The sequence below is a fragment of the Balaenoptera borealis genome (genome assembly GCF_965194805.1).
Source record: "Balaenoptera borealis genome assembly, chromosome: 15".
NCBI lineage: Eukaryota > Metazoa > Chordata > Mammalia > Artiodactyla > Balaenopteridae > Balaenoptera > Balaenoptera borealis.
In genome coordinates this window covers 35,723,346-35,738,718 of record NC_138871.1, presented here as the reverse complement: position 1 = coordinate 35,738,718, position 15,373 = coordinate 35,723,346, and the positions used below count along the sequence as shown (strand labels likewise).

Sequence of the window (15,373 nt, the reverse complement as noted above, 5' to 3'; positions counted from 1 at the left end):
AAATGTATATAGGCACTCCTTTTATGTAGAGTTTTAAAAAGAATAGGAGCAGCATAGGAAGAAATGTGTAGTGACTAGGTAAATTTGGTACTAGTTTTCACTATTTGTACTTATGCTTCTTAGATTACTCTGGAATTAACCTTCATGATTGGAAATTTTTCTCAAACTTTCAGGTCAAACTCAAAGTCTCTTTCCCCCCAGGTAGCATTCCTGGAAGCTCCCTAACTAAATAATAAATATAACAAACATGAAAATGAAGTAGAGAGAAAGTCTTCATGCCTTTATGTTTTATCTTCTAGTTAGTTATTCATGTATTTTTTTTTTTTTATTTGAGGATCGAAAGCACTTTGAGGTCATTTTTTGTTGCTCCACATTGCCTAGCAGAGTGTGTTACATGTTGACCCTCAATAAATATTTATTAAGTTACATTTTGTTGTCTCACCTTCAGAGCCTCCAGTAATTGAGAAGCAGCCACAGTCTGGTTCTAATAGGATATGAAAAGCTTTACACTATATTTTGTCAGAATGAAGCACTGACACCCTCATGTTCCTCTTTCTACAAACTAGCAAAAAGTATCAAGGGCCTGCTAAGCATCTTGGGTGCTGCTTTTCCTTCTTTCTTTCTTTTGCTGCCCATCTTATCTCTGAGGATTTGGCTCATTGCCACCTCTTGCTTATATGATATCAGAAAACCCCACCAAACATGGGTCAAACAAAAAGCTGCTTTTTTCCCCCACATTCTGTGATCTCACCTTTCTCCTAATTTATTGCAACTAAACTAGAGGCTATGAAATTCTCTCTTCTACACTTTTCATTTTTGTTACTTTTCTTTTATTAAAAAAAAGGTAGGTGATTGTCATTGCATAGCTTCTTTTTTTCTTGGAGTCCTAAGGTTTTTTGCGTTTCGCCACTTGCTGCAGAATTCAGTGTAAAAAGGTTCAACTTTGTTTTCTGAGCTTTCTGAAATGTTTCTGATTGTAATATAATAGACCAGTAATTAAATACTGATTTAGGGTGTAATTTTCTTGTGTTCCATTTCATCATCAAGGGAAGAAAACAGTTATAGTCATCAATCTGTGAGGCCGTATGGTGCTAATGTAAGGTTTTGATTAGAAACTTTTCATCCACCATTCTCGAACCATTTTATCAGCCCTTGGAATTTTCTCTAGTTTTGCCAGGGCTTCCCAGGGGGATCCATGCAATGTCTTAATGGCTTGGAGACAGACAGGATAATGCTCCACACCTCAGGGTTTTCTTCACATGTGCCCTCTGTATAGCCTCTGGGTCCAGGTAAAATGCTGGTACAGTTGCTGATTTGAAACGTGAGCCTCCCACACATCTGCTGAGGACAACTGACTATGGCAGAGAAAGTGGCCCTCTCCAAGTTTTATTTGGGTCATAAAAATTCATGCTGTGCACCACCTCTTTAAGAATCTGTGCCATTAAATGTGGCTAGATCCAGAGTACACTCTGGAGGAAGCCAGAAAGGACATTAAAATGCTTAGTCTATGACACACTTCCTTATTTTTGTCATTTTGACATTTATGTGTTGTTTCATTAGGGATTTTTAAGAGAAGACCCTTTTTTCGGCAAGAAGTTTTCCCCAGATCTCCATAAGAGTCAACAGTTTATAATCAAACAGCTGTCTGGTTTTCATTTGGACTGAGCTGGACCACCTGCCAGCTGTTAACCTCTGGAAGGTTGTTATGATACAATTGTTGTTGTTGTTTGTTTAAAAAGTTTCAGAGCTCAAGGAAAATATTAGTAATGAGTTACTTAACCTGCAGTGTTTACTCTTCCCACTCAACTTGCAGATGGTGTCCCAGTGGCCAGTGAGAGGGAGGGCTCATCCGAATCCAACACTATTTTGCACTTGTTTTGGAGGCGAACCATAAAGATAGGCTTGGAAGTGAGGACGACTGCCCTTATGGGAGGAGGAGTGGGCAGCCTTACAAAAGACTTTTAAAAGGAAACACAGCCCTTTCTGATGACTGAGGTTGAGAGGCACCATCTTAACATAACCCTTAATTCAGCACACAGTAAACTTGTAGCTGAGGTCAGGAGATCAGTGGATCTTTTGAGCACGTGTGGTTCAGCCTTGGCGTTTTGAGGCTTGCTCACCATCTGCTTCACTGATATGCACACCCTTCTAACTAATGGAAATGATGGCTGCAAATTCTCTCAAGTGGCTGTGTGGGTACAATTTTCTAGGCCCTATAAAAGGCTAGTCCCTGGACATCTTTGTGTGGGCTCTGATTACAAGACAACCTGCCTCTCCTCTGGACCTGGGGGCATGAGCACCATTTGTAGAGGCGTGAGTGTCTCGGAATGAATGAAAGGGGTTTACCTGCAGGGGCCACAGAGGACAGGGACGTGCTGGAATAGATGATCCATGAGGACTGAGATTTCATCTGTTTCATTCCCTTCCTCGTCCCTGACGCTTAGAACAGGGACCAGCACATGGTGAAAACTCACTAAATAGTGAAAGACAGAAAGAATGAATGAATATCTTTTCTTTCTGTTTTCTGTTCATCTTCTTATTTATCCCCCAAGTAATAATGAATAGTATGAATAATCAGTAAGTACGGTGACTCTCACCATTCATATCGCAAAACTGCCAAAATTCTTTCTGGCTTTCAGAGTTTCAGAACACTGAAGATGAAAATTTAGGCAAGATAGCATTCAGGGGCTGACTTGGGATGACTTGTGAGGCAGAAGAGAATGGGAGAAAGGATTCAGACTTTGGCCATAGACAGACTTGAGCTTGGAGCTGGAATATGTCTCTTGCTCTGTGACCTGGGGTAAATTAATTAGCCTCTCTTATTCTCAGTTTTGTCATTTATAAAATGGGAATAATGATAGCTATACTATAGGTTTTTGTATTAGAGACTGTACAGGTAAAGCCTGGCACAGGACAGAGGAACTGTAAATAGGAATAATAATAGGAATAATAATAATACTTCATATGTTATCATTACCATACTATCAACACTATTATAATACTTAATATTACTATCATTAATTCTTTCTCACACTCACTGACTACCAAGGAATTAATTCTTTGTGGACTGCAACATTTTGTGACAGAAATTGCCCAGGATTTGGAGTTCTAGTAGCTAGTTGTATAACTCAGGGCAAGTCCCTTAACTTTTGAACCTCACTTTCTTTATCTGTAAAGTGAGAGAGACAGTTAACGCTGATTCTGGCTAGTAGGAAGCATTTAAGAAACTAGAGCTATGAGAATGATTGCCTTGCAAAGTTTTTATAACCCTGAGATAATTAATATGAAGCTACTTGGTCAACTGTTAATTATTACACAGACGTCACTTGTTCAGTTCATTTCAGCTCAACACATGCTTATTGAGTACTGTGTACCAGGCACTGTGCTAGGTACAGGTAGGTACAGAAAAATAAGACATGGCTCTTACTTCTGAGGAGCTTTTACTCTTGTGGAGGAGATAGTCACGTGAACAGAGCACAGTTACACCTGTGATGGTGAGGTTCATACTCCTTCATTTTGCTCATTGTTCCATTGTTGGCACCTTAAACAAAAAGGATTTGGTGACAGTATAAGTTGGGACACCTGGTGTGGGGTTTTCCCCTCCTCTTGCACGTGTACAGAGAGTTGGCCGCAGTTTGCACTACCTTTTTTCTCTGATTGCCGGAGACTCCTGAAGTCAGTGCCTCCACCACCTCGTGTCTTTGCTCAAGAAGTGGTCGTGAACTGAAGTCTCCCAGTTGTCACAGCATCCACCATGATGTCATGGGGAGACTGCTCGAAACGTGCTCCAACGTAGCTTGTGATGAGGAATGAAGAGTTCCTTGGAGAGAGAGTCCCTGTCTTTTCCATTTGTACATCCTCAGCCCAGAACCTTTCCACTCTGCCTCCTAGAATCCCCCTTATGGGACAAATTCTTTTTTGTACAATCTCTTCTCTAAACTGGCATCTACCTCCTAGTTAGCTAAAAATCTGGTTTTCTCCTGAGCACACGGTTTCTTCTGCAGCTAGTTTTCACCACCCCACATAACATGACTTCGGTCTGAGAGGTACCATCAGCATCTTCTTGACTCCTTCAAGGTCCCGTTTAGACTATGACCTTCACTGTCATTATATATATAATCACCTTTCCTCTGTAGAGGCTCATGCCATCCACTTAGACTGCCCTCTGCCTCTCCTTATTGTAATTTTTCACCTTCTGCATCATTATTTCTGTATCACTGAAGACACTGGCATCTGGCTCAATCTTCTTCTCTATCCCTAGTCAAGATTTTCCATCGTCCAGGGTGAAAATATCATCCATATGATGACCTAATAACACTCTGGCCACTCGGTTCCTTGATCACTTCAGTTCCTAATTTTAGCTTCCACTTGGCTTCAACCGTCCACTCCTATAGCTACTCCCTAGACTTTGGTGTCGCCCACTACTGCTTTGCTGATGAGACGATGCCATTCTACAACCTAACCTTGTCTTCCTACCCTTCTGGGGGCTCTCAGAGCTGCTCTCATTCAGGTCATTTAGCATTTTCCAGCCTTCCAGCTCCCTGGTTTCTCTCATTTTCACTTTCTTCCCTGCTCATCCTGGTCCCATGATCCCTTTTCAACCACTCTTTTGAAAGTCTCTTCAACTCCTTGCACTGATTACTTTTTTATCATATATAACAAGTAACGCCTTCAACCATGCGTCCTTGACCCACTGTCTTCTCCATGGCAGGCTGCTAAGTAGATGGGGCTGCTCAAAATTCAAGGTCTCCAATCTTGATGTGCTCGGAAGTCCTTTTTCTGTTTTCCCAGTCAGCTCTTTATCTCGTTTGTGATGGCTATGACAAAACTCCACCATCTTTGCATGTTCTAGTCAGCCATCTTCCCATTTATCTTAGTGGATGGCCCTGGGTCTAACTTCACAGAGAAAATGGAAAGCATAAGATAGTAAGTCCCTCAGCTTCCTGCAGCCAAACTTGTGAACCTGCAACCATGCCTATCCTGCCCACACCAAGCCCTCCTCCTCAGTGCTGCCAGGGAAATCTTTCTGAAGTTCAAATATGATCACACTGCTCTCTGCCTAATGCCATTCAAAACCTCCCCTTCTCTGCCTGTGGAAAATCTCCAGGTTTCTTGGTAAGATTTAAGATGGTTCTTAATGGTCTAGCTCCAGTTCGCTTTTCTAGCTTCACTTATAACTAACCTGCTATTCCCATTTTAGCCTCTACTTTCCAGCTGCACACACTTTTTGAAATTATGTGCACTCTCCTACCTTCTGGCCTTTGCACATGATATGCCTTCTGCTTAGAATTCTTCTACCCCTCACCACCCTTGTCCAGCTAACTCCCACTCATCTTAAGATTTTTAAGATCTTTCTTCATTGAGAAAACTTCCCTGACTCCACCAAGCCCTCAAGTGTTTTGTGCTCTTCATCTGTTCTTCTCCTGATTTTAACAATTATTATTGTGTGTTTTAATTACCTGCTTGACTGTAAAATAAAGTAAGATCCTTGAAGGCAGGGGTTATTACTTGTTTACCATTGTCTCCCTAGCACCTAGAAGAGCACCTGCTACATGGCAGACACTCAATAAATATTTGCAGAGTTACTACTGAATGAACAACAAGATAATGTCTTAGCTGAATCTTAAAAGATTGCAACTTCAAAGACAGCAACATGAAGAACAATGGGAAGGGCATGCCTTGCTGAAGGAATTGAGTTAGTGAGCTAACTCATGGGAAAATCTCAGGAGAGGGCAGAAATTTGGTGAGACGGATTTGTAGAAGTTTTTGAGAGTTATAGGATTAGATCTTCTGGACGCCAGAATTTAACAATCATTTCAGTGAAACAGCAACATATGGCTGACTGGATTGATGAGTTGTCTAATTAATTGGTCAGTTCAATGAAATACTACAGTTGGCTGTAAACCCCAGGCAGTAAAACTCAGTGATGTCCTAACAAATACCCATCAATATTCTTAAAATAGGAACAGTTAAGAAGAGTATTAAATATCTCTCACCACCAAGTCTTTCTTTAATTCTGGAAAATTCTCACTTATTATCTCTACAGATATACTGTCTATGCTGTTTCCTCCTTTTCTCTTAAACAGGGATGATAGAGTCAGGATATACAAACTTTTCTGTGGAGATCATAAATGGGCTGTGTGGGCCATTCTGTTCTTGTTGAAACTATTCAATTCTATTGTAGAAACCACTCAATTCTGTTGTAGCCTGAAAGCAGTCATAAACAATAGGTAAACAGACAAATATGGCTATGTTACAACAAAGCTTTATTTATGGATACTGAAAATTGAATTTTTGTATAAATTTTATGAGTCACAAAATATTAGTTTTCTTTTGATTTTTTCCAACCATTAAGAACTGTAAAAGTCACTTTTGGCTCACAGGCAGAAGGCTGGATTTGGCCTATAGGTCATAGTTTGCTGACCCCTGGGTTAGAGTGTATCAGTCTAGCATCTGTATCTCATAGTTGTTCTTTTGTGTTGTCCTTGGTCTCTCTGTGCTTTGTTCTGGACAGATTCCTCTATAATATCTTCTAATTCCAGAATTCTGCTCTTGATTGGGTCCAGTCTAGATTTTAACTTGTCTGTATGAGTTTCTTCCATAATATTAATGATTATATATTTTACTTCCAAGATTTCTAATTGATTCTTTTTCAGACTCACATGTTCTTATATTATTTCTGCCTGTTCTTGTTTCACAATTTTTGCTCTCTTTTAAACAAAGACTATTATTTCATTTTCAATTGAGTACCTTAAATCTACTTATTTTAAAGTCTTTGTCAATTCTCTTCTACACAGTCAATGTTATCTGGCATGAATCCACATTTCTAGTGCTAATTTTTTCAGATGTATTTCTTAACACTAGATTATCTCATATATATATTTTTTAAAGTTTTATGTCCTTTTTTTAAATTAACTTTTATTGGAGTATAGTTGATTTACAGTGTTGTGTTTCTGCTGTACAGCAGTTATACATATAGATATATCCACTCTTTTTTAGATTCTTTTCCCATATAGGTCATTACAGAGTACTGAGTAGAGTTCCCTGTGCTATATAGTAGGTTCTTACTAGTTATTTATTTTATATATAGTAGTGTGCGTATGTTAATCCCAATCTCCCAATTTATCCCTCTCCCCCACTTTCCCCCTTGGTAACCGTAAGTTTGTTTTCTGTATCTGTGACTGTATTTCTGTTTTGTAAATAAGTTCATTTGTACCTTTTTTTAGATTCTACACATAAGCGATATTATATGATATTTGTCTTTCTCTGTCTGACTTACTTCACTTTGGAATTTTGTTACATAAGTTTATTTTGAATGGGTCCCTGCAGCTATATTTTCTCTCCCTCTATGATCACCTCTCCTTGTCTAGTAGGTTTATGGTTGCCTCTACCTTACCCTTTGTTCCCTCTGCCCCAAGTTCAGGATTAGATCTTACAATAATAACATTTTATACTTCTCCTTAAGATGATGTTAGGAATGTGGCGCATCCAGGCACTGAGTCAGAGGATGGCTTAGCTCAATTCTTATGTGTGAAGCTGAATATGCCTCTATGCTACTCCGTAGGTCCACAGCCATAGAGCTAGGCAAAATAGGGCAGTAGTCTCCCACCCCCAATCTCAGTTTCATTTCATCAGTAGGAGAACTTCAGCTTAGTCCCTAATTTCAACCTCTCATTTTATATGGAGCTGAATTCCTGGCTCCAGTGTTTGCTTCCAGACCTGGAGCCCAGTTGGCCAATTGCTCCAGCCAGCTTCATCTCTCTGCATTTCTGGTTCAGGAATGCTTAACTTTTGAGTTCAATTATGCTTTTGTATTATTTCGGCAGATTTGGAGAGAGGGATTCCATTAAAATGTTACTCTTCACCATCTTGACTAGAAATAAATTTACTTATATACCCTTTGGTTAACTGCTAGAATGTTAGCAACTTGAGGGTAGGGCCCCTGTCTATCCTGTTGACCACTGTATTGCCAGTGCTAAGCACAGAGTAGCTGCTAAATTAATGCTTATGGAAAGAATAGCGATATAGATAACAGCAAATGAACAACCTAGATATACATTAAAATCAAATTTTGTTCTTTGTGCAAGTTGTAATTTTATTTGATGACAAGCATAATTAGCACCATACTCACCTATCCGTTTATTCCATGTATTCAGTGCTTGCAGGATATATTTGTGGAAGTCACATATGGCCATGTGTTTGTAAGTTATTCTTCTGCCTCCTGTTAGCATTAGTCTTTGCACCTGTGAGCAAAAATAAATAGAACTATATAAATACCAAGTATTATCATCACTTTTATTACAGCATTATTATGCTACCAGTGGTATCAGCTGTAAGGTAAAAATAAAGAGAATTGAAGCAATGACAGAGGCTTTTCTTGATGTCCTGTTTGGCTGCTCTTGCCGTATGGGAGGCATGTACCAATATACCCTTAACTGAAGTTCTGGCACTTCTGTGGCATTGTAAAGCTGCTTTCTGCTTTAGTTCAAAAGCATTTGTGGAGCATACATAGCTAGGTCCTGACCTTCAAGACTTCTGTTAGGGTAGGATAGTAGGTAGGGTGTAGCATTCCTTACTGTCCATTTGGGTAAATGATCTCTAGGCATCTCCATGGGAATGTCAGCTCTGTGGGCTTCTAGGAACTGGCAGCCTGGTAGACTGGCCAGGGAAGACCATACATTAGTAAGTGTAAGACTCTCTATGGTCCCTTCTTTGTCTGATTTGACAAGGAAGCTCTCTTCTCTGGGATCCAAAGTGGCAAGGACTTGCCACTTCTGCTGAGAACTTCCCAGCAAGTTGAGAGCCAGCTGTATTCTTGGGGAAGGGGTACGGTCTGTCTAGTGCTTGTGTCTCTGCTGGAAGTGTGTTGGGCTTGTTGAGTCTATCACAGGGAGATTTATCTAACAGAGAGGCAGTGAATATGTGTTAGGTATTATTATTAAGAGCTAGTTTGCTCCCATCCCAAACCATGCTAAGTGTCAGAGAACAATTTATATTACCAGCTAGAATAGTAATATTGGGAGCTTACTGAGACGACAGAATAATATTGTTAGCTGGACTACTTTCCTATATTGAAAACATAAAGTATTCTGCATCATATCATATAATCTACATTTACCCTTTCTCTCTTTAATTTGATTATGAACTATTACTGTGCTTTGCCATAAAATATGAAAGTTTTACATTTCGATAGTTTTTCAAATGCTTATTTTACTTTCTGTGCAAATACTTCATATCTTTCTAACATAATTATTTAGCAGCCTTTTCGGGTTAATTATTGTCATTAACAATATGAGTCCTATGAGGGAATATCAATTAAAATATGCACAGCTGAACTTTCAAATGAGTAAATAATTTAGTTTTGGAAAATGACTGGAAACAGCAGGGTAACAGTCAAAAGGGGAACAATTATTTTAATGCTTATTTGACAAATGAGTCATTTTTACAGCAAATTAGATTCTTATCATAGCACCCCTACTGGTTACCACAGGAAAGCTGTTAACATGAGTTTTTAAAATAAAAGCTGTTAAGTTATGCATGCAAAGTTAAGGAAATCATTTGTATGAAGAAAAGGTGATTAGGCTATGCATTGTTAGCTAATGGAATACTGCCACTGGGATCTAATTAGGGCCATAAATCACACAAAATGATGTGTGTATATAGGGCTTGAAGCATCGGAGTGATACATGCCATTGACAGTGAGATGGATGATTCCCCCTACCCTGACTTTGATAGCTGTCCTTGTCTTTGTGCTGGCCAGACCCTAATGCAGAGTGGAACTGGGACCTGAGCCACAGGAGCTTACCATTGTAAAGGATGCTGGGAAAATTCCAAGATGGATCTCCATTCTTTTCATTAGGAAAAAGGTCAGGAAAAACAGGATGGTGACCTTTAGGGTAAATAGCCTTGAGATGAGTTCCAATTTGTATTTTGTCAATTTAATTTAGTTTTTTTTTTTTTTTGTAAATTTAACTCAGTGATTCCAGAAGGAAGGAAGAGAGGGAGGGAGGGAGAGAGAGAGGAAGGAAGGATAAAGGAAGGGAGGGAGGACACATTTACAGAAACCACATATTATTTCTAAGATATGAATAACACTTACTCCAAGCCCCATAGGGCTCAGCATAGGGTTGACGCAGAGCCTGTTGATAGAGTTTTGGAGTTCTGAAACCAGATAAACACACGCATCATTTCCCCAGCTCTTTCGCTGGTACGGTTGAATTGAATTGCTTTCCTGACTCTGCTTACACCATCATCCCACAAACTTCTTTGTCCTGGCCACAGAATTGATACCACATTCCTCAACTTGTGTGGGAAGTTGCCCCCTCTCTGTCCTGGACAGAGTAATTGGACTGAGGCAGCCTACCAGTCACAAAAATCAGACCCCAAGAATGGTCTGGGGAAACATTCTAAGACATGATCTAGGCCATTCCCAGGTCTGCTGCATCAGCATCACTGGGAAATTGCTAGAATTGCACATTCTTGGCCTCCACCCCAGACCTACTAAGTCAGAATCTCCAGGGTTGGGGCCCAGCAATCTGTGTTTTCACAGGTTCTTCAGGTGACTCTGATGCATGCTCAAGTTGAGAAGCACTGATCTAGGTTAGCACCTGGAAGAACTAAACTGATATTAATTCTTTCAGATGATTATGAAAATGATGCCAAGAAGTCTCCAGGAATTAAGAACCCTTATAAGACACTAACCCTAGTACCTTCCACTCCCCGTCGCCATTCCTTGTTAACTACAGGTGTGACCACGTACCTTCAACTTAGTGTTTTCAGGGTCTTAGTTTTTCATGGGTAAATGAGGGTGAAACATTGCCTATGGGGAGGCAGGAATTTAGACAGATTAACTTGTAAATTACCTGCCAGTTCTTGATCTCTGATTTTTAATATGGCCAGGAAGATTAAAACAAGTAAGGCTATATATCAAGATATGCTTTCATTATACGTTTCTTGAATTCTTTCAAAATTGTCACTTCTGAACTACCTCCCCTTGCATACCTTTTGTAGAGAGACCAAAATCTCAGGCTCTGAACTCTGCCAGGTAAGCATCTCCTAAACATCTACACTGCAGGTCTGAAGAATCCACTTTCAGGATCACACCCTTGCATTAGCTTATCGAGAAATTTTAGCCTCAGAGAAAGTGTCTCTGTTTCTCCTTCCTTATATTACCACACCCAGTGGGATTCTGACTTCATTCCTTTCTCATCACTGAGAAATAATGATGTTTGTGTCTGTCTTGAAATCCTGGTCAAATCACGTTCTTTTAAGTGTCTTTACTTCCCACCTAAAGCTGAGTGTTTTCCTTGAACCATCTATCATTGATGGAATGAACTTCTGCATTCAAAAACTTCACCAAACCAGTTCTGCAGAAGTCTGTGGCTTCTTGGTATGGGGGGTGGGAGGGGGGAGGGGAAATTGGCGGTCAGGCAGGGGTATATCAAAATTTTAGCAACTACTTATTGTGGGGGTGGTCCAGCAGGCGAGCTGGACATAGAGTTCACATTTTAGAAATGCACTTCTCCCACTGGGCAAAGCTTAGGAGTGTCTAATTCCTGTCTAATTGGGCCTTGAATAAAGTCATCGAGATCATCTTTATTTGAGACTTCCAGGAGGTATTGCCTCCCTCACGTGATCTCTCTATGGTGATCACAATTCTCTCCAACTTCTTCCAAAAAGAATATATCCCACAGAAGAATCAGTGTATTTCCAGTTGCTAGTCCAGCATCAACTAGTTGAAGACTTTCATTTAACAAATGAGGAAACTAAAATCTAGGGGGTGAAAAGACAAAACAAAGGCCATGTTGGTAATTTATGGCAGAGCTGCACATAGAACCTAGGCTTTTGGACTCCTGGCCCAGGGCACCCCAGGGCCTTCCAGGACTTGACAAGATTAGTAGTCACCATCATAATCAATATCTAATAAATATCACTTAAATCATCAAGTCCCTAAAACAGCCTTATAAGGTAGCTCTTTATTATTCTCATTGAACAGGTGAACAGAGCCATCTTATAGAACTTTCCCCCTGTATGTAGCTGGTTAACCACAGGGCCTGGACCCAGACTCACGTCTGATGCCTCTGAAACCCATTCATGGAACCTTCATTGTGTGTTGACATTGATCAGAGCTTCTGAAGAGAATGGGCACCACAGTTTGCTTTTTCAATTTTATTGTTAAATTTCCAAGACTTAAACCTCAAAATATATGTGCTTGATCCTGATAGTAAGTTGAATGTGAAGGAACTGTTTTAAGGCCACAAGGTGCAGAGATTACCACAATGAGAGATTAGCACAGTTAGAACCCCTTATATACATATAAATACAGAGAATTAAAGATTCAGTCTGTTCTCATCCCCCAGGAGTTTTTCCTCCTAGAAATGACCTTCAGAGGCCCCAAGTTTTTACACTTGCAGAGTTCTTAACTCACTCTGGCTCTTTGTGGAAGAGGCCTGATATAGCCACATAAATACAGGAGCTTACGCAGAATCCTCCTTTGATAGGGAAGCTGGGACTCACAGAGAATACTGGTTTCTGTTAAAACATGGGCTACTGCTGGAATCATTAATTACTAGTACCCCAGGCAGATTTCCAGCATATCAAATCTAAAGACCTCACTGACAGAGATAGTGCCCTGGCAGCAGCTGACAAAGCTAATAAGCACTGGGAGAAATGCTGTTCGGATTTGGGGAAGGCATTCAAGGCTAGAGTTTTAGAGTGGCCATGAGAGAGATTGCATCCATCTTTGTCTTTTTACCTCTTAGTTCTTGCTATCAATTTCTGTTCAACTCAGGCCATACCTCCCCGCCCAGAGATTTCCAAGATCATATGAAAACTATGACTGAAGTGCTGCATTCCTCCCTCCCTCCTTCCCTCCCTCTCTCCCTCTTTCCCTTCCTTCTTCTGTCTTTGCTGCTTCTCTCTCCCTCTCTTTTTCCTTCTTCCTTTATTTCATTGCCCTTTCAGGTTTTCTTATATTCAGAAGGTCAGTACTGAAAAATAATTTGCTCCTGGTAAGCAGTTCCAGTGATGTGAGTTCAGTCTAATGAGAGGTAGAATTGTTGATATGGCTCCAGTGAGGAACAAATTTTGTTTTTTTTTTAATATTAATATATCATTTTATTTTTTTAAATTTTTATTTTATATTGGAGTATAGTTGATTAACAGTGTTGTGTTAGTTTCAGGTGTATAGCAAAGTGATTCAGTTATACATATACAAGTGTCTTTTCTTTTTCTAATTCTTTTCCCATTTAGGTTATTACAGAATATTGAGCAGATTTCCCTGTGCTATATGGTAGGTCCTTGTTGGCTATCTAATTAATGACGAGAAGGTCCATTTACACTAAGAGTGTCCTAGGAGTCCAGAGGAGTGAATGCAGAAGTTTGGAGTGAAGCAAGCAGGCCCATTGGGTGACCCCCATCTATGGTGGATGATCTGTGTATGTGAGTTAAACCAATCGTTTCTGAACAAGAATCAGACTTTATTCCTATCTGGAAGCGTACACTGGCTGGCCCTTTAAATCTTGGGAATGAGATTCACACAGTTTCCTAGAACACTACTTTCATAATCCCAAACACAGCACATCCATGTTCCCGATACTTTTTGAAAGATGACACTCACAGTCAGTCGAATGTCCCTCCTACTCTTAAATCACTTTCTTTCATCACCTTCTCCCCTCCTCTAGCTGTTTCTGGTTCTCAGCCTTTTCATATCCTTGCCAGCCAGAACCTTCACTGGTATGCCATAATTAGCCCTACTCCCCTTACCAGTATCTCCTCATCAATCAAAACGTACCTGTCTTACATTCCTTTCCCTCAAAGCCCTGATGGGTAACTGAAACCAACATGACAAATCAATCACCAAGAGATGTCAATGTCTGATTGCTGTTCGTTAACAACACACTACATTTCAGGTAACCGCTACAACAGATTCCTTGACAATCCAGGAGAGAAGAGATTTTCAGCATGCAGAGACTTTCCTACAATGTCAGAATTATAGGGTGCACCATGTGAGCTGCCAGGTGTTATTCTAATTGCTAAACTGACCCCAATAATGTACTGTTCTTTGCTGGTTTTGTTACTTGCTGAATGGCACCTGTTTTAATGTAAGATCATTACATTAAATGTGGTCCTGACATTGAAGGACGTCAGAGTAGCCTCTGAGGCTCCCTGGCGGTTGGAGGTTCGCATTGACAATGCCTCTGGATGTGGCTTCACGTTTTCCATGTATATGACATTTGGGATGGATAGGGGAGCCCTTGATTGGTGCTCTGGGAAAAGTGAGACATCATCCACCTTTCTAATGTGTATGGAACCCCTCGCTTTTTTTTTCCCTCATGTGGAACAAGTGTATTCATCAGACATTTCAGAATTTGTAGCAAGTAGGTACAGTGTGAGTGCATGGACTTGGAGTAGAAGCTGAATGAGAATTAATTATGGGCCACGCAGGGGCTGTTTTTTACCCTCTCAATTGATCATCAATCAGTCATTCAAACAGTCCATGCATCTTGATTGCACACTCATTTCACCAAACTCAAAGTGATGAGGTAAACCGTGTGAAGACTAGAAAGCAGTGTCAGACACTGTCCTTGTCCTCAAAGGCCTCATAGTATGATCGGTGCAAGGATTCCTAAAGTGTGGTGTAAGCTGGAGTAAAAGAGGGGTGGGCACTCACTGGAATCATCTGGAAAGTTCTTTCAAAATACAGTTGCCTGTGCATCACCCTTTGTCTTCCGGATAAAGTCAACAGGAGTAAAAGCTGCCCTGACATCTGCATTTTGAAAGCACCTACCGAGGTAATTCTGATGCACACCTTTGTTTAAGGACCCTCGGGTTAATGAGATAAGGCACATAGTCACATGAAAGCTTAAATTGCAACATGGGTCATAGGAAAGACTGCCTAGTGCCAAATGAGGGTGAATGGAGGGCAGGGTGAGAGCGTCACAGCTGGAATGGTCTGAGGACCTCAGAGATGAGAAGTCTGAGTTAGGCTTTGAAGGACAGATAAGTTTTGCACAGAACAAGATAGGCATAAGAGTGTTTCTTTCTCTTTACTAGTCATCATATTTCCCAAATTTCTCAAGCCATTAAAATCACATTTTATACTTGTGAAAAGGCAAATCTCCAGACCCAGAGCTAAAGGATCAAATTTTCTTGGAGTGGGTCCTGGGAGACTGTATTTTAATCAACTTCCCAGGTAATTCCAGTAGTTAAACAATTCTGTCAAATACTATACTTTATCTTGACTTCAGGAATCTTGTTGGGATTTTCAAATTGTGTTTGCAGAGCAGGAAGTAGAGCAGTGTGGTACCAGTGCTTCACTTGAGCGTGGTGGAGCGGGGGCATAATGATGGGAAGGTTGTTAGAGTTCACAGTA

The 15,373-nt window shown here is 40.3% G+C and overlaps 1 long non-coding RNA gene across 1 annotated transcript in view; it reads right to left on the bottom strand.

The window, feature by feature from the left end:
* Positions 1-303: 303 nt before the first annotated feature.
* The window catches only part of LOC309611734, a 35,834-nt gene continuing 20,764 nt past the window's right edge, over positions 304-15,373 (bottom strand). The window contains exon 2 of the long non-coding RNA XR_014234709.1: positions 304-15,373. This exon is cut by the window's right edge and continues 13,149 nt beyond it. This is a non-coding gene — a long non-coding RNA (uncharacterized lncRNA).